Raw genomic sequence first — 25,849 nt, 5'->3', positions numbered from 1 at the left:
TGATCCACTAACAATGAACCAATGTATGGTCAATAGAAACAAATGTACCAAAGGCCTAATGTCCACAGGCCGCATGATTACATGTTCCAGTATCTCACCAAAGAACAACTCTTATGATATCATCTAAAGGGCACATGTCTCAAAGAACTTTGTTCCAACGGACACAATTGTAGGAAAAATCAAAATCAAAGACCAGATGGAACCACAACATCACCCCGCCCCCCCCAAATCAGCAACTTGGGAATGGCACAACGTCTTCTTGCCCCAGCTACACCCTCCTGGGAAAGGGGGAGTGATCTTCAGCAAGTAGTTCTATGCCTCAGTACGCCTCACTATGCCAGCAGAATGTTGTTAATAGAGGTAACATCCTGATGCTGTTTGCTGCTATACCCATGTTGAAACATATTAAAGGCCTCATTATGAGTTTGGTGGTCTCAGGACCACCAAGTTGGCAGTAGCAATCATACCACCAACAGGCTGGTGGCGAAGACTGCCAAATTATAACATTGACAGCATTCAGTACAGAACACAGCCAAAGCACCGCCGGCATAGCCACTGCAGTCTGGCTCCCATGGACGATGGTAGCCACCTGCAGGCTGGTCGGGGACCATGTTTCTGCGGGACAGATTACGAGAATTTGTGCTCAATGTTCCTTATCGTGGGAAGTGCTGCCAGTCAGCCCTGGCCATAAATTAAGGTGACTTTGGCACTGTGATGGGCTGGACATAGATACCTTTAACTTTCACCAAAGTGAGGTCCTTTAATTGTCTACAGTCTAACAAATGCTATTCCCCAGGTCAGTGTTGTGCTGATCAGACCCTGGTACCCTGTGCTAGTGTCAAAACGTTGGCGACAGTCTAGATTGACAGACCTCCTTTGCTATGTTGTGTTGTGATTGATAAATCACTATATTGACATATGTACTTCATAATTCAATAACAGGCTGTCTGTTTTGAGATACACCAAGAATTACAGAAATACTAGTGATTCTTTTATTGCCCTCTGTTGTGGTGTCTCTTATTCACTTGGGGAGCACATTTTTTCACTACTTCTCTTCAAAGTTTATGTTTTTCTTATTTCAATCAACTTGTTTTGTTACATATGTTTTGGTACTGGATTTAGTGGACCAATTTGAAATATTTATATCAGATGATGTTTATCTTTATCCAGAAATTGTGGAGTGATTAAGTCAGTAGCAAGATATTTCTGCTACAATATATGAAATTGACAGAAAATGAGTTTCATGTGAATATGTGTTTAGTGACTAACAGAATTAGCACACATGGGGCCTGATTACAAGTTAAGGTGTTATTTATTGCCCAGGAAAAATAATGAAACCACAAGGTATGTTGTTTATCAGGTGAAATAAATAACACTTATTATGAGTTCATGGGAATAACATGCAGATTATGTTGTTTAATGCACCAACATATGCATGATATGGTAAATATTGTATATTAGCCTGTTAAACTTTGGCAAATTTGACCTGCAGAAAAAGAACAAATGTTGAGATATTTAAAACATCTAATAATCAGGACCATGAAATCAGTGTCACACCTGTGGCTTGGAATATTACACTGCATTAGTGCAGGCAGATTACTTGCAACTTTGATTATTGGTTCAAAGAAGGATGCGTTCTAATGATATTCAATAAACAGATTAGCCCCATTCATTTCCCAAAACGCTTGAGTACCATTCAGCTATTACAGCAGAGTCAACTTCCTCTAAGGTGATGACGTTCCCCTGAAAGGTGACTGTAAAAGCAATGAAAGTAAACTGCACTGCCACTTTTAACATGGGATTGTATTAGAATTCCACTGTAACTAATTATCTACAGCACAGGGAAGATAAAGAAAAAAGAAATATGTCACAGGTATGGTGACACTGTAACACCACTAACGTCGAATCTGAGTGGGCCTGGATCCAGTTTGCTGCTTAAAGCTCCTGTTTATGGTCACAGGTTAATTACTAATGTCCAGGTAAATACACACCTGCAAAAAGCAAGATACAATATACCCATAAAACAGATTTAAATTCAGGAAATCATGAAAAATTGTATTTGGTGTTTGCCCGTTTTATTCCCCATCCAAATGTTGAACCTCAGAATCGCCTAGTACAGATGCAGTAATATCACCCTGCATTGGTAATTGTTGGACTTGGCCATTTTTGCAGGATTATCCCCAAATCTTTTGCCTTCTTCCTCCTATTTTTTCTGACCTGTTTTTGTTGGCTTTAGGTCTCTGGGCACTTTACCACTCCTAGCCAGTGCTAAAGTGCATATTCTCTCTGTCTAAAATATTTCAGTGATTGGTTTCTCTATGATTGGAATATTTGATATACTAGCAAGTTCCTCGTACAGTGCATGGTGTGTGCCCAGGTCCTGTACATCAAATGCTACTAGGGGGCCTGCAGCACTGATTGTGCCACTCACATGAGTAGTCCTGCAAACATGTCTCAGGATTGCCATTGTAGTGTCTGTGTGTGCAGTTTTAAACTGCCATGTCGACCTGGCAAGTGCACCTACTTGCCAGGACCAAACACTCCCTTTTATTACCTGTCAGTCACCCCTAAGGTAGGCCCAAGGCAGCCCCATGGGCAGGGTGCAGTGTATTTAAAAGGTAGGACAGGTACTGGTGTGTTTGACATCTCCTGATAGTGAAATACTGCTAATTTCAGTTTTCACTATTGCAAGACATATCTCTCTCTTAGGGTAACATGGGGATTGCCTTGAAATATCTTTTAAGTGTAATTTCCCATTGGGAGCAGATAGAGATGTGGAGTGTTCGGTCTTTGAACTCACAATTTAAAAATACAAATTGGTTAAATTGGTTTTTGAATTGTAAGTTTGAAAATACCATTTTTAGAAAGTGAGACTTTCATGCTTAACCATTCTGGACCTCTGCCTGTTTGCTGAATACACGTCTGGGTCAGGATCAATGTTCCCTCTAATTATTTTATTTGGTGAGTGACAGTGAAGTGGCTTTGTGCACATTATTCGGAAATGTGTGCTCAAATGGATCGTACCGTTAGTCATTATGCAAGCAAGCCTGCTTTCTCTTGGGTGACTGGGTGAAAGAACAGTTTAATCCTTTACACAAATGAACCAAATGGTAATTTATATTTTAAATGTTATTATTCAAACTGCATTGCCTAATGAAAAATAGGTAGTAGTGACATTTCAGAGAGGGCGTCATGCAGCTCATGCAATAATCCAATCTTTGCAGTCCAACAGAAGGTCCAGAGAGGAGTTTTGTTAAATTTAACATGGTCCTTTCTTAATTCAGTGCAGCTTGTCCCCTACCCAGACTTCTTTCTGCAACACCCAAAGAGCACAGACTTAACTTCTCTTGCTCTTCCCCTAATGACCCTCTACACTGTCTACCAAACAAGTACTGTAGAAACACGTTCAGGGTGTCAACTCAACCTCTAAGGTGGCAAGATTTCTGTGTAAAAAAAAAATAATATATATATATATATATTTTGACTATGGGGAATGCGGTATAGCACTCCAGTCTCACTCAGTCACCAAAGGTCACAGTGAATAAGAACTTACACCTGTTTGCTACTGACAGCATAACTCTACAAAGCTGAATCAGACTCTGATCCGCAGTGGAAATGTCTGAAGTGTCATAATATGAAATACCAAACTGTTCTGCATTGTCATACAAATGCTTATACGTTCTCTCCCTCTCTATTTTTTTTAAAAACATGACAATTAAGGGGTACTGTTAAACATGTAGAAATGTGCTATTAGAGCACTGAAAACTCAATGAAAAATTCTGAACCTTTCTATCAGACCAGCTAAGTAAAGTTTTCAAGTGATGTAGTAATGTAGAATTCAATACTCCACTAGTATAAACAATGTGAATGATTATTTTGTTTGGTCTACAAAAGTGCATGTTTTTATTTTTGTAGCTTTGTGTAGCATACAGAAGGCCCAACAGGCATCAGAGTGCTTTACAAAGAGACTGGCAAAATGCAAATAGAAATAAATAATACTGAGAAAAAGGAGATAACATCAAGATAAATAGCAATATTTAAATCTGAATACAGGACTTGTTTATTGGGTGGTTAAACTAAGGATAGTAGCTTCTAGTGTAATTAAATGTTTACAAAACATTATAGGTGGACGAGCCACTGAAAGCTCGAGCCTGAAGGCAGTTTCTGGCTTAGCTCAAGGTTCATTTGGAACTTCGTGCCTACACCAAAGCATGCTTTCATGTGGCTTCTGCCTACCTCCCCTCCCTGTACCCTGGATGTTATGTTATATCCAGAGTTGTTGACTTTGGATCAGGGGAATCAGATTCAAGTCTCAGAGTAAACTTAACCTTTTCTGATTCTGGGCAAATCACTTAATCTACCCATGACTTTAATCAATGACTGGTGACCTTCTGTAATGTAACTGGTGCACATGTAAATTGTTCCACTGCCTTCGGGTCATGTTCGTGCTATATAAAAACTGCAGAAAAGTGCACAAACAGGTAAAGACAAAGCTTTAACATACAGAAAGTCAAACAGACACCCATTTACTTCCTGATTTGTGCAAAGTGACACCAGGAACCCTAGATAAATTGTGGCTTCCCCACTTAAGATGTGTGATTTTAGGCAAATATTTTATTTTAGCAAAACTCTTCTTTCATCATTATTGCGTAAAAAATCACTTTCAAGTATGTAGGTTCAGAACATCAGTTGTACCGAAACCTATGTTTGACTTAATAGACTATAATATTGCTCAATAATTACCTGGGCCACATCGAAGATTCACATGAAAATTGCGTTGCCCGCTAGTTCACTCATTGTTCATGTTTAAATAAAGTACTTATAATGCAGTGCTATAATCTGAGTATTAATGCCAAAGCTTCCACATGTTAAAGAAATACACTTTTTGATTTTTTTAGAAGTTTTATCATATTTACGTGACATTTGGTGTAGACTTTCCCTGTTAAATATTTTCAGAGCTGGACTCTTGCACATGCTCTCCCCTTTACTTTGTTATCTCACCCTACAGAAGTTTGAGATTTAATAACACATTCCAGGTAAAAAAAAAAAACTGTGGAAATGGAAATCTCACTGTAGTGTGCAGTGAAGTTGAAAGGAATCAGCAAATGTTGACAGCCCTCTTTGTGCATACAGTGAGGAATCCTGCAGCCTCCTTTTCCAAAACGTCATTCATTAACTTTTATTGCTAAAAGATTATAACACAAAGAATGAAATTTTTAGAAAAACCGGCTTTACGCTACAGTGAGAACTATTTCCACATTTCCACAGGATATGTCATTAAAACCAAAGTTTTCTACAGGTGGGCAAGCAAACAAATTAAAAGGAAGCGTACCTGCAAGACCCCTGAAAATATTTAAAAGAAATCATTTGCATCGGTGAATGGAATGACCTCCATCTTATTTGGCAGCGTTTGTGTTTGTGTTCTGAACTGCAATAAAAGTTAAAAACTGCCAAATACGATGGAGATCACCCCATCCACAGATGCAAATGATTGCCTTTCAGGTTTAATTAGCCTCCTTTGTTTTATTGCTCCTCTGACAGATTTCTCCACTTAGACCTTAAAGTTCTCTTTTTTGAAATGTGCACTCCAGTGTGCCCCCTGCGCGGAGATCGAGTGCTGTGTACTTGGCTTAGAGGGAAAATTGACTATGGGTTTAGGCAGGATTAGGTGCAGATGGCTCAAACCTTCTCACAAGTCAACTATCCAACTCAGTTCAATGTCTCTTTACCCCTTCACCAAAAGATTTACAGCTGTCCTTTAGTTGAAGGCTTGTCTGCAAATGGTTAATCTACTGTTGAAGGTGCAGGCTAACCCTTGTGATCTACTAGCTGGATATTGCAACAGCTGAGCTGCTGTGTGACAGATGCTGTCTGGGTTCCCAACCTCAGGGCATCAGCTCCTTTTCCGCAGGTGTCACCCCTTTAACCTTGCTCAGGACCATGTTCCTGCTCTGACTGGTGAGGCAGATCTATGAGGCACATCTGCGCAGAAGCACTTTTCTTCTGCAATGGCAGTCATCCAGGTCAGCTGCAGACAGGTGTTCAGGTGTGGCAGTTGCACACTTTAGGCCAAATTTACTGGGGTGGTGTCTTTGTGCTCTGAACTGCAATAAAAGTTAAACTCTGCTAAAAACGATGGAGATCACCCCATCCACAGATGCAAATGATTGCCTTTCAGGTTTAATTAGTCTCCTTAGTTTTATTGCTCCTCTGACAGATTTCTCCACTAAGACCTTAAAGGTCTCTCCTTTGAAATGCGCGCTCAAGTGTGCCCCTATTCGGAGATCGATTGCTGTGTGCGTGGCCGACTAGGCGCGCACCTTAGAGGGAACATTGGTCAGGATGACAGTTGGGCTGTTTGTGCATTTACTCTAGACTGTCACAAAAAGGGAGTTGAGGAGTGCCCTGCTTATCCTGATGACCCATCACCAGGTTGATGGGTCTTCCTTAGTAGAGTGGTGAGAAGAGCTGATACTTTTACCTGAATATGGCTGAGCTTGTCCTAACACAAAGCAGTCTTCAACTCCGTGGAGTGTGCATGGGGCCAGTGCAGGGAAAGGCAGGGTCTTGTGCACTACATAGACTTCTGTTTGAAGTTTGCAGTTGAAGGACAGAAATGGGTATAAGTACTGGCCCTCAGCCATCATGTATTTAGAGTAAATTCTGCCAGGAAGAAGAGCTGGATGCTATAGGAGGGACTGCCACTCTACCTGTAGCTTTGTAGTGTCAGCCTTCTGGTTGCTACTTCTGGCCTGAGAATGAAAGGACTGGACTTAGCCTTCTACATCCTGCTTCCAAAGACTTGGACTGAGCTTGCCTCCTGTTAGAAGTCTCTGGGACATCAAAGACTTCACCTGCCAGCGCCTGGGCTCTCTTACTGAGAGTCCTGACTTGCCAAGTGGTGCCAAATTGAGTTCCTGGGCCCTTGGTAGTGAGTTCTGAAGTAACAAGGAAGAAACTAGTACATCGACTTCCAGAACTACTTCAGAACTGGCACCGCTCTCTGAATCCGCACTGCTTCCTTCACCAGAGCCATGGTCCCTGCTGAATGCAATGATTGTGGCCTACAACACAGGCCCGACGCTGCTGCAGCATCCCAAAGTCCAGAGTGCCTTATCACCAACCTCAGTAGCACCTGACTCCAACTCCGCCACATCTCCTGTGACCCAGTGGTGTGATCACAACACTGCAAAGTTGATGCTTCATGTCTTGAACTGCTGGATTCATCAACCCTGTCTTGGTGTAAGGAACCAATGCCTCGTCACCAAAGCCACATCACCTCCTCTGCACCCGTAAAGAAACAATGCCTCACCTCCCCTGCGTAGCAGTTAGGAGCTGACGCCTCACCTCCCTGGTGTTGATAAGGAACTGACGCAACACCGATTCCAGCAACGTCTGACCCCCCCGACTATGTGTATCGCCTTTGTTTTCTCATCATTTTCCAAGGTACTGTAATAAGGGTTTTACACCACTTCATTGCTGACCGACCGCACTCCCTCGTGGGTAGTGCTGGACTGTTGAAAGCGACACAGTCAAGTCGTTGGGATAGCCCCAGTTGTAGCTATTGTGTTTCTAAGCACTATACTACATTTAGGTGGTCATTCTGACCTCGGCGGTAAAAGGCGCCTACCGCCGGTCAGAAATCCTCCATAATCCCGCCGCGGCCGCGGAAACCCGCCACGGTCATTCTGACCCGCAGAAGGCAAACCTCCGAAAATCCGACAGCCACAACAGACCGCCACACCAGCGGTCGGCGGAAAAGTGGAGGTGACAAAACCTCCACCGTCACGCCAACAGAAATACGCCCATGCCATTACGACCCACGAATCCACGCGGCGGTCTTTCAAACGCGGTATTCCATTGGCGGGACACACCGCCGCGGTCAGAATACACACAAACGAACAAAACTCAGCCACATTGGCCGATTTGAATACCACACACCTGATACACATACACACACCACTCCCACACACACAATACAATATAAAACACACACCCACATCACCCACAAACCCCTACGACAGAAAATTCTGAAAGAAGGCCAGAGCGAGACACCACCATCCACAAACTAGCAGCCACAGCCACTCAACACCATCACCCACACACTATCCACACACAAAACAACACACACCACCACACTCAACACACTTAACTACACATACTCCACCCCACACATCATACACACCACCCCATGGCACCCCAAAGACACCCCCGCTTCACAGACGAAGAACTCAGGGTCATGGTGGAGGAAATCGTTCGGGTAGAGCCCCAGCTCTTCGGCACACAGGTCCAATACACCAGCATTGCCCGGAGGACGGAGCTATGGCAGAGGATTGTCGACAGGGTCAACGCTGTGGGACAGCACCCCAGAAATCGGGAAGACATCAGGAAGCGATGGAACGACCTACGGGGGAAGGTGCGTTCCATGGTATCCAGGCACAACATCGCCGTGCAGAAGACTGGCGGAGGACCCCCACCTCAACCCCCACAATTTACAACATGGGAGGAGGAAGTCTTGAACATCCTGCATCCTGACGGCCTCGCAGGAGTCGGCGGAGGAATGGATACTGGTAAGTTGAAGCTTCACTACTGCTTCCCCCCCCCCTGCATGCCAAATCATACCCCAACCCTCACCCCCATCCTCGAACCCCACCCTCACCCCCACCACCATCCTCACCCCCTCCCTCACCCCCACCACCATACTCACCCCCACCACCATCCTCACCCCCACCCCCAGCACACCTATTCCCTGCCAATGTCTCACCATCACAACCCACACATCCCAAAACCTAGGCCTGCATGCGTCCACTAAGCATGGACACCCATCACCAAAGCATGCCCAATGCATATACACATCCCCCCCACAAGCCACCCTCACCAAAGACCCCACACACAAATGCCAGCACTTGGGGACACGGGAACCCACAGATACACCCAGATGCCACACATTGAAACTATAACCATACCTCTATACCCCTGCAGGACCCGACCGTCAACACACCGCCGCGGAGGGCCCAGAATTCTCCACACCCCCCACCCAAGAGGCCGTCAGCGATGACAGCAGCTCTGTCGACCTGGACACCGATGACCAGCCCGGACCATCGGGGACCTCTGGACAGTCGGTTCCCCTCACACAGGACCAGGCCACTACAGACCCAAACCCCTCTGGGAACACCAGCACAGCTCCCACCCAGCGGGCCCATGCCTCTGTCTCCAGGGCGCGTCAATCTGCGGTGTGTCTACCACTACAGGGCACCCAGGATAACCCACCACCCCAACAACAACAGGGACCTGGGGGCAGTGGTAGTGGGCACACCGGCCAGGGGGCAGAGGCCCAGGGAAACAGGGCAACTCGGAGGGCAGCTGTGCGACAGGGGGGGGACGGGCCCAGGAAACCCACTCTCCACGAGGCCCTCACCACCATCATGGGAGCATACAACCGCTCCCAGGAGACGATGGCGACGGTACTGGCCCGGTTCCAGGAGATCCAGGTACTGCAGGAGGAACACTATCGGGGGTACAGGGAGGACATCAGAGCCCTCACCTCCACCCTGGTTACCATGGTAGGGCTGCTGCAGGACCTCGTCAACACCAGGACGGACACTCAACAACACCCAAGGGCCCCTGCCACTAGCCTGGACCAAGAACAGCCAACCACCTCCGCCGGCGCTAGTGGACAGGAGGCCCCCGCACAGCAGCAGCCCACCAGACCCCCACCTCCTGCAGGAGAAGAACCACCCCGCAAGAGGGCCCTGAGATCTCGCAAGAAGACAGAGTAGGATGTCAAGACCCCCGCCAGCAAAGGATACCACCTGATGTCATCCCACTGTCCCACATTGTCACCCTGTCCATCCTTGAACTGCCCATGCTCCATCTCTCCACAGGCCTCTGGACAATGCACCTGTGTGACTGTTACTCTGGACTCTGCCATGGACATTCCTTCACCATTGCCCCCACCCACTTGAAACCACCCATCCCATTTTGAGCACTTAAATAAACACCTATTTTGCACAAAACTATCTGGAGTCTGGCTGTGATTTCAAAATATTGTAATTGACATGACAGTGCAAATATGTCCTTGTACATAGTGAAGTCAACAAACAGCTGCCACAAAGCTGTAGTCCATGGGGAAACGAAGCACAGGACTCGTAGTGGGGACCCCAGATCTGAAATAGGGAGGGAAAAGCCACAACTCAGTCATCATACACTGGGGCAAATAGACAGGCAGCAGAGATGCAGGAGAGTAGTTCACATTTACTAAATTATCTTTGAATTGTTACCTGTGTCCTATTGGAAGTACTGTTCAATGATTCTGTCCCTGTTGTCTGTTTCAGCCCCGTCGTCTTCCTCCTCGTCACTCTCCTCAGGTTCCACCGCTGCCACAACACCACCGTCTCGACCATCCTCCTGCAGGAAAGGCACCTGGCGGCGCAAAGCCAGGTTGTGAAGCATGCAGCAGGCCACGATGATGTGACACACCTTCTTAGGTGAGTACATTAGGGATCCACCTGTCATATGCAGGCACCGAAACCTGGCCTTTAGGAGGCCAAAGGTGCGTTCGATCACCCTCCTAGTACGCCCATGGGCCTCATTGTACCGTTCCTCTGCCCTGGTCCGGGGATTCCTTACTGGGGTCAGTAGCCACGACAGGTTGGGGTACCCAGAGTCCCCCAATAGCCATACACGGTGTCTCTCTAGCTGTTCCATCACGTAAGGGATGCTGCTATTCCTCAGGATGTAGGCGTCATGCACTGACCCTGGGAATTTGGCATTTACATGCGAGATGTACTGGTCAGCCAAACACACCACCTGGATGTTCATTGAATGGTAACTTTTTCTGTTCCTGTACACCTGCTCCCTGTCTCTTGGGGGAACCAAAGCCACATGGGTCCCATCAATGGCACCAATGACGTTGGGAATATGTCCGAGGGTGTAGAAATCACTCTTCACTGTAGCCAATTCGCCCGCCTCAGGGAAAATGATGTAGCTCCTCACGTATTTCATCAGGGCAGACAACACTCTGGATAACACCTTCGAAAACATGGGCTGAGACATCCCAGAAGCAATTCCCACTGTTGTCTGAAATGACCCACTTGCCAAGAAATGGAGTACTGACAGGACCTGCACCAGAGGGGGAATCCCTGTGGGTTGGCGGATGGGGGACATCAGGTCGGGCTCCAGCTGGGCACACAGTTCATGTATAGTGGCACGGTTAAGACGGTAGGTCAGGATAATGTGGCGTTCTTCCATTGTCGACAGGTCCACCAGCGGTCGGTACACGGGAGGATTCATCCGTCTCCTCGCCAAACCCAGCGGACGGTGCCTAGGAAGGACAACATGGAGCACACAGTCAAGCAACCCACAGGTACGTACTCACAGCTAGCACAGTAAACGATTCTCTATGCAGTGAATGGCGTGTCTGAGTGGCTATGCAAGGCCTAGGCCTGTGTGACGCAGTTGAAATTGAGCCATGTGGACCCTCGAAATGGCGGCTGCCTGACCTGTGAAGTGTGACAATGGGATGTGAGGTCAATGCGCTGGCGTGGCACACCGCGGCGGGCGGCGGGCGAAGACCGCGGCGCGAAGCCGCATTGGTTAACATTGAAGCCTATGGGTTTCAGGAGCCAATGGCGAAGGGCGCCGGCGGTGGCGGTACGCACCGCCGCGGTACGCACCGCCGCGGACGTGACCGCCATTTTCTATCTACTTATCCACTTGCGACTTGAACTTTCACAGGAGAGGACCTATACTGCAAGTGTTGCTGTGACCTCGGTCTGGAAGGGACAATGGCTGCTGCGCCTGGGGAAAGGGCCCCTGCCTTCACTGGAGAGGAGTTGGAGAAACTTGTGGATGGGGTCCTCCCCCAGTATGCGCTACTCTACGGTCCTCCAGACCAACAAGTGAGTTTACTTCAATCTGGATTTGGGGCCACTGGCTGGCTTGGGGGCCTGGCGGGGATGGGGGGGCATGTTGGGGCTGGCGGGGGGCCTGGCGGGGATGGGGGGCATGTTGGGCGTGGTGGGGGGCATGGCGGGGGGCCTGGCGGGGATGGGGGGGCATGTTGGGGCTGGCGGGGGGCCTGGCGGGGATGGGGGGCATGTTGGGCCTGGTGGGGGCATGGCGGGGGGCCTGGCGGGGATGGGGGGGCATGTTGGGGCTGGCGGGGGGCCTGGCGGGGATGGGGGGCATTTTGGGCCTGGTGGGGGGCATGGCGGGGGGCCTGGCGGGGATGGGGGGGCATGTTGGGGCTGGCGGGGGGCCTGGCGGGGATGGGGGGCATGTTGGGCCTGGTGGGGGGCATGGCGGGGGGCCTGGCGGGGATGGGGGGCATGTTGGGCCTGGTGGGGGGCATGGCGGGGGCCTGGCGGGGATGGGGGGCGTTGGGCCACTGGCAACGAAAATGCAGACAAACTTGAACGTGGTATTTCTCCCTCCCTGTACGTGTCACATAGGTCCGCACCCATGAGAAGATCGGGATTTGGCGTGCCATCGCCAAGGAAGTCCGGACCCTGGGGGTCCACCATCGACGGGGCACCCACTGCCGCAAGAGGTGGGAGGACATCTGCCGCGGGACCAAGAAGACCGCCGAGTCTCTGCTGGGGATGGCCTCCCAACGTAGGCGGGGTGCCTGCCGTCAACTGACCCCCCTGATGTTCCGGATCCTGGCGGTGGCCTACCCTGATTTGGATGGGCGCATGAGGGCAGCACAGCAGACACAAGGGGGTGAGTACAAGCATTATCTACTCTGTTGTCGCGCAGTGGAGGTGTCTGGGTGGGGGAGGAGGGCTGTGGGTCCCCCTAGGCCAGGGCGATATCTGTAGGCTGGGCACCGCCGTAAGCCCCTGTGTCCCCAGCCACCACCCTCAGTAGTTTGTCAGTACAGCCATCCCTGGGCCGTGTCATCCATGGGTGCAGTTGTCAACTCTAGGCGTGTAGGGCATGTTCCACGGAATGCGTAGCGGACCCCAAGTGCGCAACTTAGTGCAGGGGGCATCTGTGTCTGTCATGTCCGCTAACTGTACCGGAGATCCATGTACTCAATATCCCTTTATTTCTCTCTCCCCCCCCCCTTTTTGTTTGTCTTTCTGTGCTTGTGTGCATCAGCATCATCAGGCGGAGGAGAAGTGGCATCGGGGCAGGAGGGAGCTGCATCTCACATGGCCCAGGAGGGCCATGCCACAGAGTCAGACTGGACCAGTGAGACGGAGGGTGAGGGGAGCTCCACAACGGGGACGACTGGACCCTGCAGCGACACGGACACGTCCTCGGAAGGGAGCTCCCTTGCGGGGGTGGCACCATCCGTGCCCCCCGCCATTACAGGTACAGCCGCCACCCAGCGCACCATCTCCGCCCTCCCAGCAGCCCCTCAGCGTTCGCCCCGTGCCCGCTCTGCCAGGAAGCCGGGCATCTCCTTCGCCCCAGGCACCTCAGGCCCTGCCCCTGTTACCCCCGCTGCCCTCAGTGAGGAGGTCATTGACCTCCTCCGAACACTCATTGTTGGGCAGACTACCCTTTTGAATGCCATCCAGGGGGTGGAGAGGGAGTTTCATCGCAGCAATGCGTACCTGGAGGGCATTCATTCGGGTCAGGCTGCCCATCAGCGATCGTTCCAGGCTCTGGCCTCAGCACTGACGGCAGCCATTGTCCCTGTCTCCTGCCTCCCTCTACTAACTCCCTCCTCCCAGTCTCCTGTTCCTCTGCCTGTCCCACCCACACCATCAGACCAGCCTGCACACACCTCAACACCCAAGAGAAGCTCATCCAAACATAAGCACCACAGATCACGCAGACATTCACACACGCAACATTCCGATGCAGACATGCCAACAGTCACTACCACCTCTGTGACCACCACCTCCTCGTCTCCCTCCTCCCTCCCTGTGACGTCTACACTCACACCTCCATTCACCTCACCATCAGCCAGTGTTTCCATCACCAGCACACCCTCCACTCCAGTCCGCACACGTGCAGTCACCACCCCCACTGCCATTTACACGTCCCCTGTGTCCTCTCCCACTGTGTCTGTCACCCCCTGTTCCACACCACACAAACGCAGCCACCCACCCACCCAACAGCCATCCACCTCACGACAGCCTATCCCTCCTGCACCTGCACCCAAAGACAGCAAACGTGACTCACCTACAACCACATCCTCTCCCTCCACTCCCATTCCCACTGTACCTACCACTCTCCATTGTCCCAAGAAACTCTTCCTCGCCACTGCTAACTTCTTTCCTGACCCTGAGCCCCCCCCTCCTTCTCGTCGGGGTAAGAAGAGCACCTCAGCCACCACCAGCCCTGCAGCCCCCTTGACAAGGGTGCAGGGGTATTGGAGCCCACCAGCCCGCATGTCTGGATCTTCGCCCAGCAGCAAGGGGACAGCCAGCCCACCCCCTGGGAAGAGGAGCAGAAGGCGGAAGGGGCGCCGCAGGAGCCCGGCTTCTACATCCCCCCCGGACACCACCCAGACACAGTCACCAGCCACAGCTCCAAAGGGAGGAAAGGGCCACAGACTCCCGACTATGGAGGGCAAGGGCAGCAAGTCGGAGAGGTCAGGCTGCAGGCCTGCTGCCCAGGAGGAGCCCACCACCCCCATAGCCGCTGCCCAGGGAGGACCCAGCCCAGCTGGCCAGGAGGGCCCCACCACCCACAGCCCAGGTGGGCATTGAAGGAGCACCATCCCCGCTGCCCAGGAGGGCACCACCAGGCAATGAGCAGTTGGCCATAGACCGGCCGCCGTCTCAAGAACCGCTGAACTGGGCCCCGCCGTCTCAAGCACCGCTGAACTGGGCCCCGCCGTCTCAAGAACCGCTCCGCTGGGCCCCGCCGTCTCAAGAACCGCTGAACTGGGCCCCGCCGTCTCAGGAACCGCTCCGCTGGGCCCCGCCGTCTCAAGAACCGCTGAACTGGGCCCCGCCGTCTCAAGCACCGCTGAACTGGGCCCCGCCATCTCAAGCACCGCTGAACTGGGCCCCGCCGTCTCAAGAACCGCTGAACTGGGCCCCGCCGTCTCAAGAACCGCTGAACTGGGCCCCGCCGTCTCAAGCACCGCTCCGCTGGGCCCCGCCGTCTCAAGAACCGCTGAACTGGGCCCCGCCGTCTCAAGCACCGCTGAACTGGGCCCCGCCGTCTCAAGAACCGCTCCGCTGGGCCCCGCCGTCTCAAGAACCGCTGAACTGGGCCCCGCCGTCTCAAGCACCGCTCCGCTGGGCCCCGCCGTCTCAAGAACCGCTGAACTGGGCCCCGCCGTCTCAAGCCCCGCTGAACTGGGCCCCGCCGTCTCAAGAACCGCTGAACTGGGCCCCGCCGTCTCCAGCACCGCTGAACTGGGCCCCGCCGTCTCAAGCACCGCTCCGCTGGGCCCCGCCGTCTCCAGCACCGCTGAACTGGGCCCCGCCGTCTCAAGAACCGCTGAACTGGGCCCCGCCGTCTCAAGCACCGCTGAACTGGGCCCCGCCGTCTCAAGCACCGCTGAACTGGTCCCCGTCGTCTCAAGAACCGCTGAACTGGGCCCCGCCGTCTCAAGCACCGCTCCGCTGGGCCCCGCCGTCTCAAGCACCGCTGAACTGGGCCCTTCAAGGCAAGACCCGCTGAACTGGGCCCTTCAAGGCAAGAAGCGCAGAACTGGGCCCTTCAAGGCAAGAAGCGCTGGCCCTTTGGCAGACGTGGCAGGGCAGGATCTGTCTCGGGCAGGGCTGCAGGATGTCCTCTGGCCAACATGCCTCCTCCAGTGGCAGTGGGGTCTGTTATGGACTGTGTGGACTGTGGCTTTGCACTCCCCAGGATGGCCCAGTGGGCAGGCCACCCACTGTATGGACTGTATGGACTGTGGCTTTGCACTCCCCAGGATGGCCCAGTGGGCAGGCCACCCACTGTATGGACTGTATGGACTGTGGCTTTGCACTCCCCAGGATGGCCCAGTGGGCAGGCCACCCACTGTATGGACTGTTTGGACTGTGGCTTTGCTCTCCCCAGGATGGGCCAGTGGTCATGGAGTCCCCTCGTGGATCTGGCGTCGTGTACTCAAGTGGCTGAGGTGCCCCCCCTTCCGTTCCCCCTGAGGTGCCTGTCCTATTTTCTTTCTGATGCCCCTGCAGTGTTCTCTCCGTGGAGTTCTTGTCGTGGGACTGGGCCTTGCCCCTTTGCACAGGACCCCTGTGGTCCACGGACAGTGGTTGGACTACATTTAGTAGCTGTATATATTTTGTACATAGTTTATTTATTTATTGGGATTACTGGTGTCCATATTTCAATATATCTGCCCGTTTATGATCTCTTCTTTTGGTCTTTGCATCATTTCGGAGGGGGGGGTTTGTGGGTTGTGACAGTGATCTGTGGGAATGCATTGATGTGTGTGTTGTAGTGGGTATGGGTGGGTGGGTGTGTGCCGGTAATCTTTTCCCTCCCCTGTGTCGTAGGTGCAGTACTCACCGATGTCTTCCGCGCCGCCGGGCGTGCTCCTGGTACAGGAGCAGGTATAGGAGTGCGGGGATGACCTGCAACTCGGGTTCCATACTGCCGGAATCTCGCGTGTAGTGCGTAGAGGTGAGCGTTTTCCCGTTCGTAGTCTGTTTCCGCCGTGTTTTTATCGGCGGTGCTCCCGCCCCGGAAAAGGTGGCGGATTGGTGGGTCGTAATAGGGTGGGCGGTACATTGTCTGCCGCCTGGCTGTTGGCGGGGACCGCCGCGCTGTTTGTCTGTCCCGCCGTGGCGGTCGGAGTGTTAATGCGGCGGGCTGTGTTGGCGGTTCCCGCCAGGGTCAGAATAGCATATTTTGGACCGCCGGCCTGTTGGTGGCTTGGCCGCCGCATTATCACCGACCGCCAGGGTCAGAATGAGGGCCTTAGTCTTTGAAAATTCATATCTTTACTTGTGTATTTTGGATCTTTGTCATTTCAGTTTTGTTTTACGCTGATAAATATTGGCTATTTTTTTAAACTGGTGTGGGGTACGTTTGTGGTGTTTTCACTGTGTTAATGTGTGTATGTATAAATACTTCGCACATTGCCTCTGAGACAAGCCAGACTGCTCGTGCCAAGCTACCAAGGGGGTGAGCAGGGGTTATCTTGGCTCTGTGACTCCCTTACCCTGACTAGAGTGAGAGTCCCTGCTTGGACAATTGCAAACCACCGCCAACTAGAGACCTTATTTCTAGCAGAAATACTGAGCCAGTCATTCTGAGTTGCATGGTATGGGGGCACAGTAAATTTGCATGTTAATTTACTGTTACTGTCGTAGGCTCCTGTTATAGTAACAAGACTGCTGGATTTTGGGTGGCAGCACCACCGAGTATGGGGGACTGAGTCTGATCCCACGCCGTTTGACAGCTGTCAGCCTAACCCTTCCGGCTAGCTAGCAGCACCTCACCAATACCAAAGGTAAGAGTGATTTGTGGCAGCCTATTGCATGACTCTCAGACTCCTCAGGGAAGTTGTGCTGGAACATATCATACCTCTTTCTCCCAGTTATACAAGCCTCGTACATGCAACGACAAACAGAAGCAGGATCTTGGTTCAATATATATTTTATTAAAGCATCTGTTTTCTACATAAAAAGGCATGAATTGTGATTATGTGCATAAATGAAACACAGCGTTATCACAACAGTGACTAGGAAAGATAAACACAAGAAGAGTCCCACCATCTTGTCACAATGGTATCCCTAATATCCCTACCTACACTACTAAGTTTCTACATGAAAGCATTTAGCAGCAGTAGCCCTAATCCGACCTTCTGGTCCCGGGAAGGAAGCCCAAACCCCATACTTGCGCTCAGAGGTGAAGAAGAGGTCTGTTAGTCTGCTGGGAGTCCTACCACATAGACAAATTGCCATTGCAGATTGTAAGCACATTGGTGTCTTGCGGTCTTGCTTGGTTTTTGCATTGTTCTTTACACAACTTCTAATGTGTTCTGAGGAAACTTGCTGTATTTTACTCCTGTTTTCCTGGGCTCTGGGGTGGGGTACTTTGCTTACCTTTGGTGTTTTCTTACACTCCTAGTGCCCCTCTACAACACTACTCTTGCCTGGGTGGGAAACTGACATTTGCATTCCACTATTTTAGTATATGGTTTGTGTCCCCCCTAGGCCTATTGTAACCTATGGTGATTTTCCCTATTTGCACTATTTTATGACTGTTTACTTACCTGATTTTGGTTACTAGTGTATATTTTGTGTATAATACTTACCTCCTAAGGGAGTATAGCCTCTAAGATATATTTGACAATGTGTCGCTAAAATGAAGTACCTTTATTTTTGGTAACACTGAGTATTGTCTTTCTTGTGTGTGAGTACTGTGTGACTACACTGGTAGTGCAAGAGCTCTGCCTGCAGCTACCTCTAGACAGCCTGGCTTCTAGACACGGCCTACATTTCACTAATAAGGGATGACTGGACCTGGTATTCGATGTAAGTACCTTAGGTACCCACTACAAACCAGGCCAGCCTCCTACACCCTTCTTTCCTGGTGTAGGCAGCTTGATGTTTTATAATAACATATCTATTATTCTAAGAACTGCCCTGATGTGCCAACACATATTTTTCTCTGTAGGGCAGACAATGTACTCTTTAGACCGGCAATACCTGGTAAATACTGTGTACAGTCTTGGTTTGAGCACAGGATGAAAATGTCATGCAAAGAAATGGATAACACATTCTGTGTGGAAGGACAACTGAGAAAAGAATGCAAAACATTTCCACTAAAATGAAGCTCTGCTAAAATAATAAAAGGAATAAAAGAGAAATGTAACTAGGTGAGAGGGTGCAGGCCTCATGCCCAGGAATAAATAATGTGCCTGTGTAAATGCTAAAATAACCTCACACACAGTAAATTTTCATGTGAATTTACTGTTACTGTGTGGTACATCCACCCAAGGACCATGCATCTTCAAGCACTGCAAGAGATGAGGGGAAATCAGCCAGATCCAACAGCTATTATTAAACTGGATTCGGGATCCGGGTTGGCTCTGTGAAAGATATTGAACTTGTTCCTGCATGATTTTCCGACACTTGGATACATTCAGCAGTGGCTGTCACATTGTTTGTTTTTTGTTCAGAGAGCAACCTACAAGGGGTGAGGTGGGTCTATTATTTTAATTTCTAGCTCGGCCCAACACAAAGTTCTCACTTAAAGGACCATCAGCCCTGCTTTTGTTGAAATCTCACCCTGGTTGGATGCTATTTGAGCCTAAATCCTAGATTCCAATGTAATGGAGGATAACTAAAGCACTCAGCTTGTTGCCACTTCAGAAGTGTTTTGGTGCAATCAGATTAATTAATCCTCGGGGATCAAATTGCATGAAAGGGAGAGTTCTTGCATACAACTCATTAGCCAAATTATCATTCAAATTAAGGAGAGGCTTGAGACACCAATCTCAGTTAAATGTGTATTCAATAGCCAAGGTAATAATCACAGAAAGCAAAAGTGAGTTCATTAAGTGGCTTAGCATAATCAAAGTGACAAAAAACATAGCAACTAACAACCCTAAACCTCTAGCATAAAATCTAAAGTATGGCCGAAAATTGAGAGAAGTCTGACTCACTTACAAAGTGTAACATGTAAAACATGCCAACATTAGTGCGCGGAAAATGCAGCAGGTTCTGAGTCTTTCAATTCGAGACAGGGGAAAACATTGAATATTAAAGCTCTTCCTCTATTTCGAAGTGGAAATCTCAGACTACGAAAATAATAATGTACCAAATTGTGTTTCTCTTTACCAGGTGCGGTATTAAATACAGGGATGACGTACTACTTTAAATAAGCGTCTAAATGGCTTTTTGATATACGGTGCTCTCTTACCAAGGGTAGGTTGCACAATGGTACATTCCTGCCTCTAACTCTCAAACTGAGTTACCCACTTTTTATATCTCAAAATGTTTACTTTGTACGTTATTTATTGTAGGCATTTTTGGCACAGTTCACTTTCATTGTGCTGAGCCTAATCTAGCTATGAATCTGCAGGGGAGCTAGACCGGGATCTTTCATTTATTAAACTGAACAAGGGAACTTATCCCGAGATCTCAGGGGCTTTACTGGCGAATATCTGTAAGTCTCCGAATTGTATTCAATTCACAGCGATATTTTGTAATTCCGTTCTATTGCCCTTGCTTAACATTAATGAGATGAAAAGATCACATTATGGCGATTGATGTCCTTCAAATGAAATGCACGCATCCACGTGCAAAGCTACTCGCTAATTTAAAAAACATAGCATGTTACATGGGAGCACGGCCACGGTCATCACTCAGCTGGGACATGATAGCGTTTTTATCTATTCATTGGATTTAACAAGGCGCGCGATGGGCGCAGAATAACAAGTGTGGCCAGATTATCCGCGCAGCCATCTTTTGGCTACAGCTTGGCAACCCCAGCAGAGAACCGTAGCTTCTGGTTGCCGTGGCAATAAACCTCAAGGTCAAAGGGACACATGGAAGGTCAGGCAATGACAAAGGCACATCTGAGAGGCCATCTGGATGAGTGACCTGACATAATTAGCCATTAATCCCACTCTGGGGAACAATCGAGTTAGACAAGAATGTGTTTGGACTTTGATCGTGTTCAGAGGGGTCTCATTGGGGAAAAAGGGGCGAAAAAAGCCATACTTGGTAAACTAAGCAGATTATCTTGGCGTTCTGTTAACTGACGCAGAGCAGTGACGATAGGCCAGAATGAGAGGCGTTTTACATACTTGACAATGTTTCTCCTTCAGTCAGCGCAGGCCTTGGCGAAGCCATGTGGCTCCCGGATTAGCGTTCTAGACGCTTTTTCTTCAAGCTATACAAAGAAATGAGGGCTCAAGTCTCAAAATACTTAGTTTAACATTCTCAGGCGACAGATGGGCAGATAGGCGCCGTGCTGGACAGCTTGGTTTACAGGTGTCACTGTTTACAGAGGAAAGTTGGCGGGTCTGCCTTTGGGGCGCAAGGGAGATGAAGGCTCATCAGTAAAACAATGACAATCAGGGCTGCTTCTGCTATGAACAGAATGGTCTGACTTATAGGATGACAGGGCCTGAGTCAACCCACTCACCAGCATCTGGCCCTCCCCTTCTCATCCATGGTCCTTGTGTCTTCAATAGACAAGCACTTATCCTACAGAGATCCTAGTTTTGGCCCAAAAGAGATGTTGCTCTCAAGAAGGAGGCTTTATAAGCTTGAAGCGCAGCTGTGCTTGGAAAAAGAAGTATTTTTTCAGTGACTTTTTATGATGTGATTTTATTTTGGAGCTATATACAATGTGGAATATAGCCTTGCATTTCATTTGGCATGCGTGTCCGCCAGGCTTTGTGGTCAGGATTAATTGCGTTATTTTACAGATGTTGAATAGTAAAGACATATTGATAACTGTGGTGTCTTTCGTATGTGCCACATGTAGTAATTGTTGAGGCAAAGTATAGCATGTGCATTTTTGATGATCCAAGCAAAGTACTCAAATTTGAAATGATAATTTAAAGGGTTTGGTAGGAAGTTGAATGCATATGCAGTCCAAATAACTATACGTATGATTGCTGCTGTCTGCTCGCTGTGCACTGAGGCTCAAATTTAAGATGGCCTAGTGCAACATTAGTGTGACTATTTTGATGCTAATGTGGCGTTAGGCTTGCACCGCGTCATATTGGCAAAGTGGTGCAATGCATGCATTGTGCCACTTTGTGACGTTTTGCGCCACATTATGCGTGCGCCATGCATAATGTATGCAAAGGGGGCGGTCTGGCACAAGGAGGCCCGTAAAATCTACAAGATTTCATTGCACCATTTTTGGTGGCATTTTTAACACCTGCTGAAAGCAATCATTAAAAAGACGCATTCATTGGAATCAATGGGCCTTCTTGCACTTTGCTCCACTAGCGTCAAAGTTTTTGACACTAGTGGAGCAAAGCACTACAATAACGTAAAAAATGTTGACGTTATTGTGCCTAATACCGCCATGGTGTGCTGTATCTTATTTAAAGTGCACACATGGTGACTTTAGGAGGGTGCAAGGGTGCAAAAGAAATGGCACTTCATTGGATGCAGCACTACATTTCTTAAATTTGGCCCTAAAGGTTCTATACTGTTCTTAGTTCTAGTGCTTGGTCTCTTTGTAAAATCTGCTTAATTTAGGCAAATGAGGAAATACAGGGCAGAGGATCAGTCATTTCCCCAGAAATGCTGAATTTTGGACTAGAGAAGAATCAGTTTCAATACCAAACAACATTTACTTCCCATTACAATAACATTTTTGTTGGTACAAAGGGAAAGTTGATGATAGTTTTCTGCCTTACAGGTAGGAGATTTATACAGAAATAAAAATGAGGTTTAAATGCCAGACAATATACTTGAAGGCATATTTAAAAGCCCCTAGTGCCACTTTTTGTGACACTCTGGTGGCACGGTGCACCACACCATATTTACAAGGTAGCGATAAGCGCTTTTTGTGGCTTAACATCGCCTTGTAAATATGGGCCCCTCTGATGCAGTTTTCTGCATCCAGAGGGGCGTGCAATGGGTGTTGCTGTGGGCATTCCACCGCAAGCCCATTGCATTTGACGCTGCCCTAGATTAACGAGAAATCGTAAATCTGAGGCAGCGACAAAAACTAACACCATCCCAGAGGTGACGCTAGCATGGCACAACGAGGAAAAATACCTTTATTTCCCCTCGTTCTGCTTTTTCCATGTGTGCTGTATCCTGCAGCATACACAGAAGTGCCAAATCGCCATTGTAGATTGTGTATGTGCAAGAAGGGACACCTTCCTGTACATACACAATCATTCCCTTCAATGCAGACACCCTTGCGCTTTGGTGCCAGGGTGCCTGCGTTGGCACTGACAGCTAAATTTAGCACCAGTGGAAAAACAGGTGTGTGTCGTATTTTCCGTAAATACTGCCCATCCCTGCATTTCAGAACTGATGCAGTGCAGCGCTGGCAATTTCGGTGCAGCACAGCGCTGCACCAGTTCCTTTTAAATCTGGCCCTTGGGGTGATTCTAATACACACAAAGGTACTAGTTAACAGGATACAGCATATATGTAATCAGGTGGTATTCTGCTCTGTTTCTGCTTGTCACAGTCAATACAGTATGGTGCCTGTAAAATCATTTTTTATATTTAGTCAACTTAGGTTAATATCTGAACTTTTTATTTTTGCTGTAAACGAGCACTGTCCGCTTGCACAGAAAATGGTGAATCGTTGATATGCAATATGGTTTCTAAATAAAGTGATATTGTTCTCTTTTTCCTATTTTCACAAAACATTCTCCCACTGAACACAGAGAAGAGCAATGCAAAGAATGGTTTTGGTAGCTTGTTTTCGACACTAAAAGTCAGATACAAGTCTTGTAATGAATGTTCGGGAACAGATGATCGATCATGTATTTCCTTTGCCACAATGGCACTTCATTAATTACCTCATCAGAACCTCATTAGCAGTGTACAACTCAAGGCTAACATTATACCTGTCACAATGACAATATATACTTTTCTCATTGTCAATGTACTTTTCTTGGTGTCTTATTCCTTTCTCACTCGGGTCCAATCCCAGAGTCACTGCACAACCGTGTCAATGTCAGTCTTCCTATTGCATTGTCATTGTGGTCCATTCTCAGAATCACTGCATAAATCTTCGAGTCCGACTATCAGTGCAGTTAATTTCCTTTGATAGTGTGTTCGGGTGTCAGTATTTGTAACTCCTTGTCTCTGTACCATGTGCTAAATTCAGGGTGCAACAGTGTCAATGGCCTTGTTACCTTTCTATGTAGCACGGCTTCTGGCCCTATTTGGTCGAGTTATAGTGTCACCATGTTCCATTGAGAGTGTTTTCCATTGCCAGTTTCACTTTCAACACTGTGTCACAGAGGGAGTGCTTGTGTCTCAATGTTTCAGCATCTTAGTCTTATCAACTTATATAGGAGCAGAATGCTTGGTAAAGATAACAGTGTTAATGACAAAGCAAGAAAGTCAAGTGTTGCTGTCACCAGACAACATCATGCAAATTGTGTGTCCAGGTTCCCCGAGGGTAAGACTTTACTTAAGACAGGGTATCATTGCGTTCCCTGTTAATCAGTCTCCCTTCTTACCTGCTCTGTCTGACCTTGGACCCCATCAATGTGGTTTTGATGGCAAGGGGAATAATTTGTGTTTTAATAAATGGAGTTATTTGATACTCCAGCAAGGTTCCTATTTTCTGCAGTGCAGGAGACTGACTGCCTTAGAATATTCTCTAATTTGTGGCTCCATGCTTCATGTAGTGTACTTCTGGGGTGGGGGAATCATGTTATGTTGCATAGTTTGGTGGGCTGTGGAGGAACAGTTATTGATCACAGTATTCTGATTGACAGTATTTCCCAGCTTTGGATTCAAGGTCAGTTATTGGCATCGACCAAGAACGTTTTGACTGACCTCTCCGTACAGGCGCCCCTTCCTCCATGCATGTCCTCCATTCACACTTTTTGGGTGCTGCAAGGTTCAAAACCTTGCTGTATCTTTTTGATATATATGTGAGCCCTTTAGTACATGTCATCCAGTCATTTGGGGTTGCACTCTTTTGTATGGAGATGACAAATACCTATAGTTAATTGAGGACACTAATATAGAGGCAACTATCTATTCATTTCAAAAGAGCAATTGGAAGATTAATTTTTAAAATCATTTCTAATTGAACAGGAATACATTCATTAACTAATTACAATTAAATAGTACTTCTCTTTGGTCCTATCATTTCTGGTTGAAGGGATTAGGATCTCCAACAGAGCATGGTTACTCAGTAAAATATTACTAGGAGTGATGATGGATGCCAAAGTAACCTTTATTCCACATATTAATACAGTGTCTCAGTCCTGTTTTATCCAGGTACTTAATTTGCAATGTCTACAGTATCTTTATTTTTCATATATATATTAATTATGTTAAGTGTATTTTTGTCTCAATGCCTAGTACTGCCAGGCATTCTCTTATATTTTTTTAATATACATCATAGGAGAAATCAACTCACAAACAGCAATTGGCAAAGAATGTGGTGGCCAGAATAATATCAAACTGAATCGTTCAGAACATATTCCTCCAGATTTGGCTTCCTATTATTTGTTATCAGCAGAAGAGTGTCTTAAATTTATGTTGCTGTTACCTGCCCATCAATGGATCTTTAACGACAGATTATTTCCTTTCACCAATCACTTTAAACATTAACGTCTCACGCATCTGCTTAGATCTAGTGCTTCTGACAAATTAAGGGCCTTATTTATACTTTTTGGTGCAAAGCTGCACTAATGCAGTTTTGCACCAAAAGGTTTTGCACCGGCTTGCACCATTTTTTAGCACCAGCTGGGCACCATGTTTATGGAATGGTGCAAGCCAGTGCAAAGGGTAGGCTAGCCTAAAAAAAATGACGTTAGGCAGGTTAGAGTGAAAATATATGACTCTAACCAGATTAGCTTCATTTTTTGATGCTAAGGGGCATATTTATACTCTGTTTGCACTGAATTAGCGTCTTTTTTTTAACTCTAATTCGGTGCAAAACTAACTAACTAAATTTATGGCGTTAAAGTCATTTTTGGGAATTGGAAACCTACCTTGTCTTAATGAGATGCAAGGGAGGCGTTCCCATGCACACAAAAAAAAGGACTTTAAGGCCTTAACACCATACTTAGGGGCATATTTATAATCTGGGCATATTTATACTCTGTTTGCACCGAAGTAGCATCATTTATTTTACTCTAATTTGGTGCAAAACTATAATAGAGAGCTGTGGGTGGAGTTAGGCAGAGTATGTGCTAGTGGTCCTCTTTGAGGGTTGTAGTCAAGAGACATTGGATGTTCAACTATTACCACTTACTCCTCCTCTGCAAATTTGCTGTATCTTAGGTTGGCACTTCTAT

The sequence above is a fragment of the Pleurodeles waltl genome, chromosome 5, assembly GCF_031143425.1.
Source record: "Pleurodeles waltl isolate 20211129_DDA chromosome 5, aPleWal1.hap1.20221129, whole genome shotgun sequence".
NCBI classification, from domain to species: Eukaryota; Metazoa; Chordata; class Amphibia; order Caudata; family Salamandridae; genus Pleurodeles; species Pleurodeles waltl.
Note: the sequence above shows the minus strand (reverse complement) of the source record.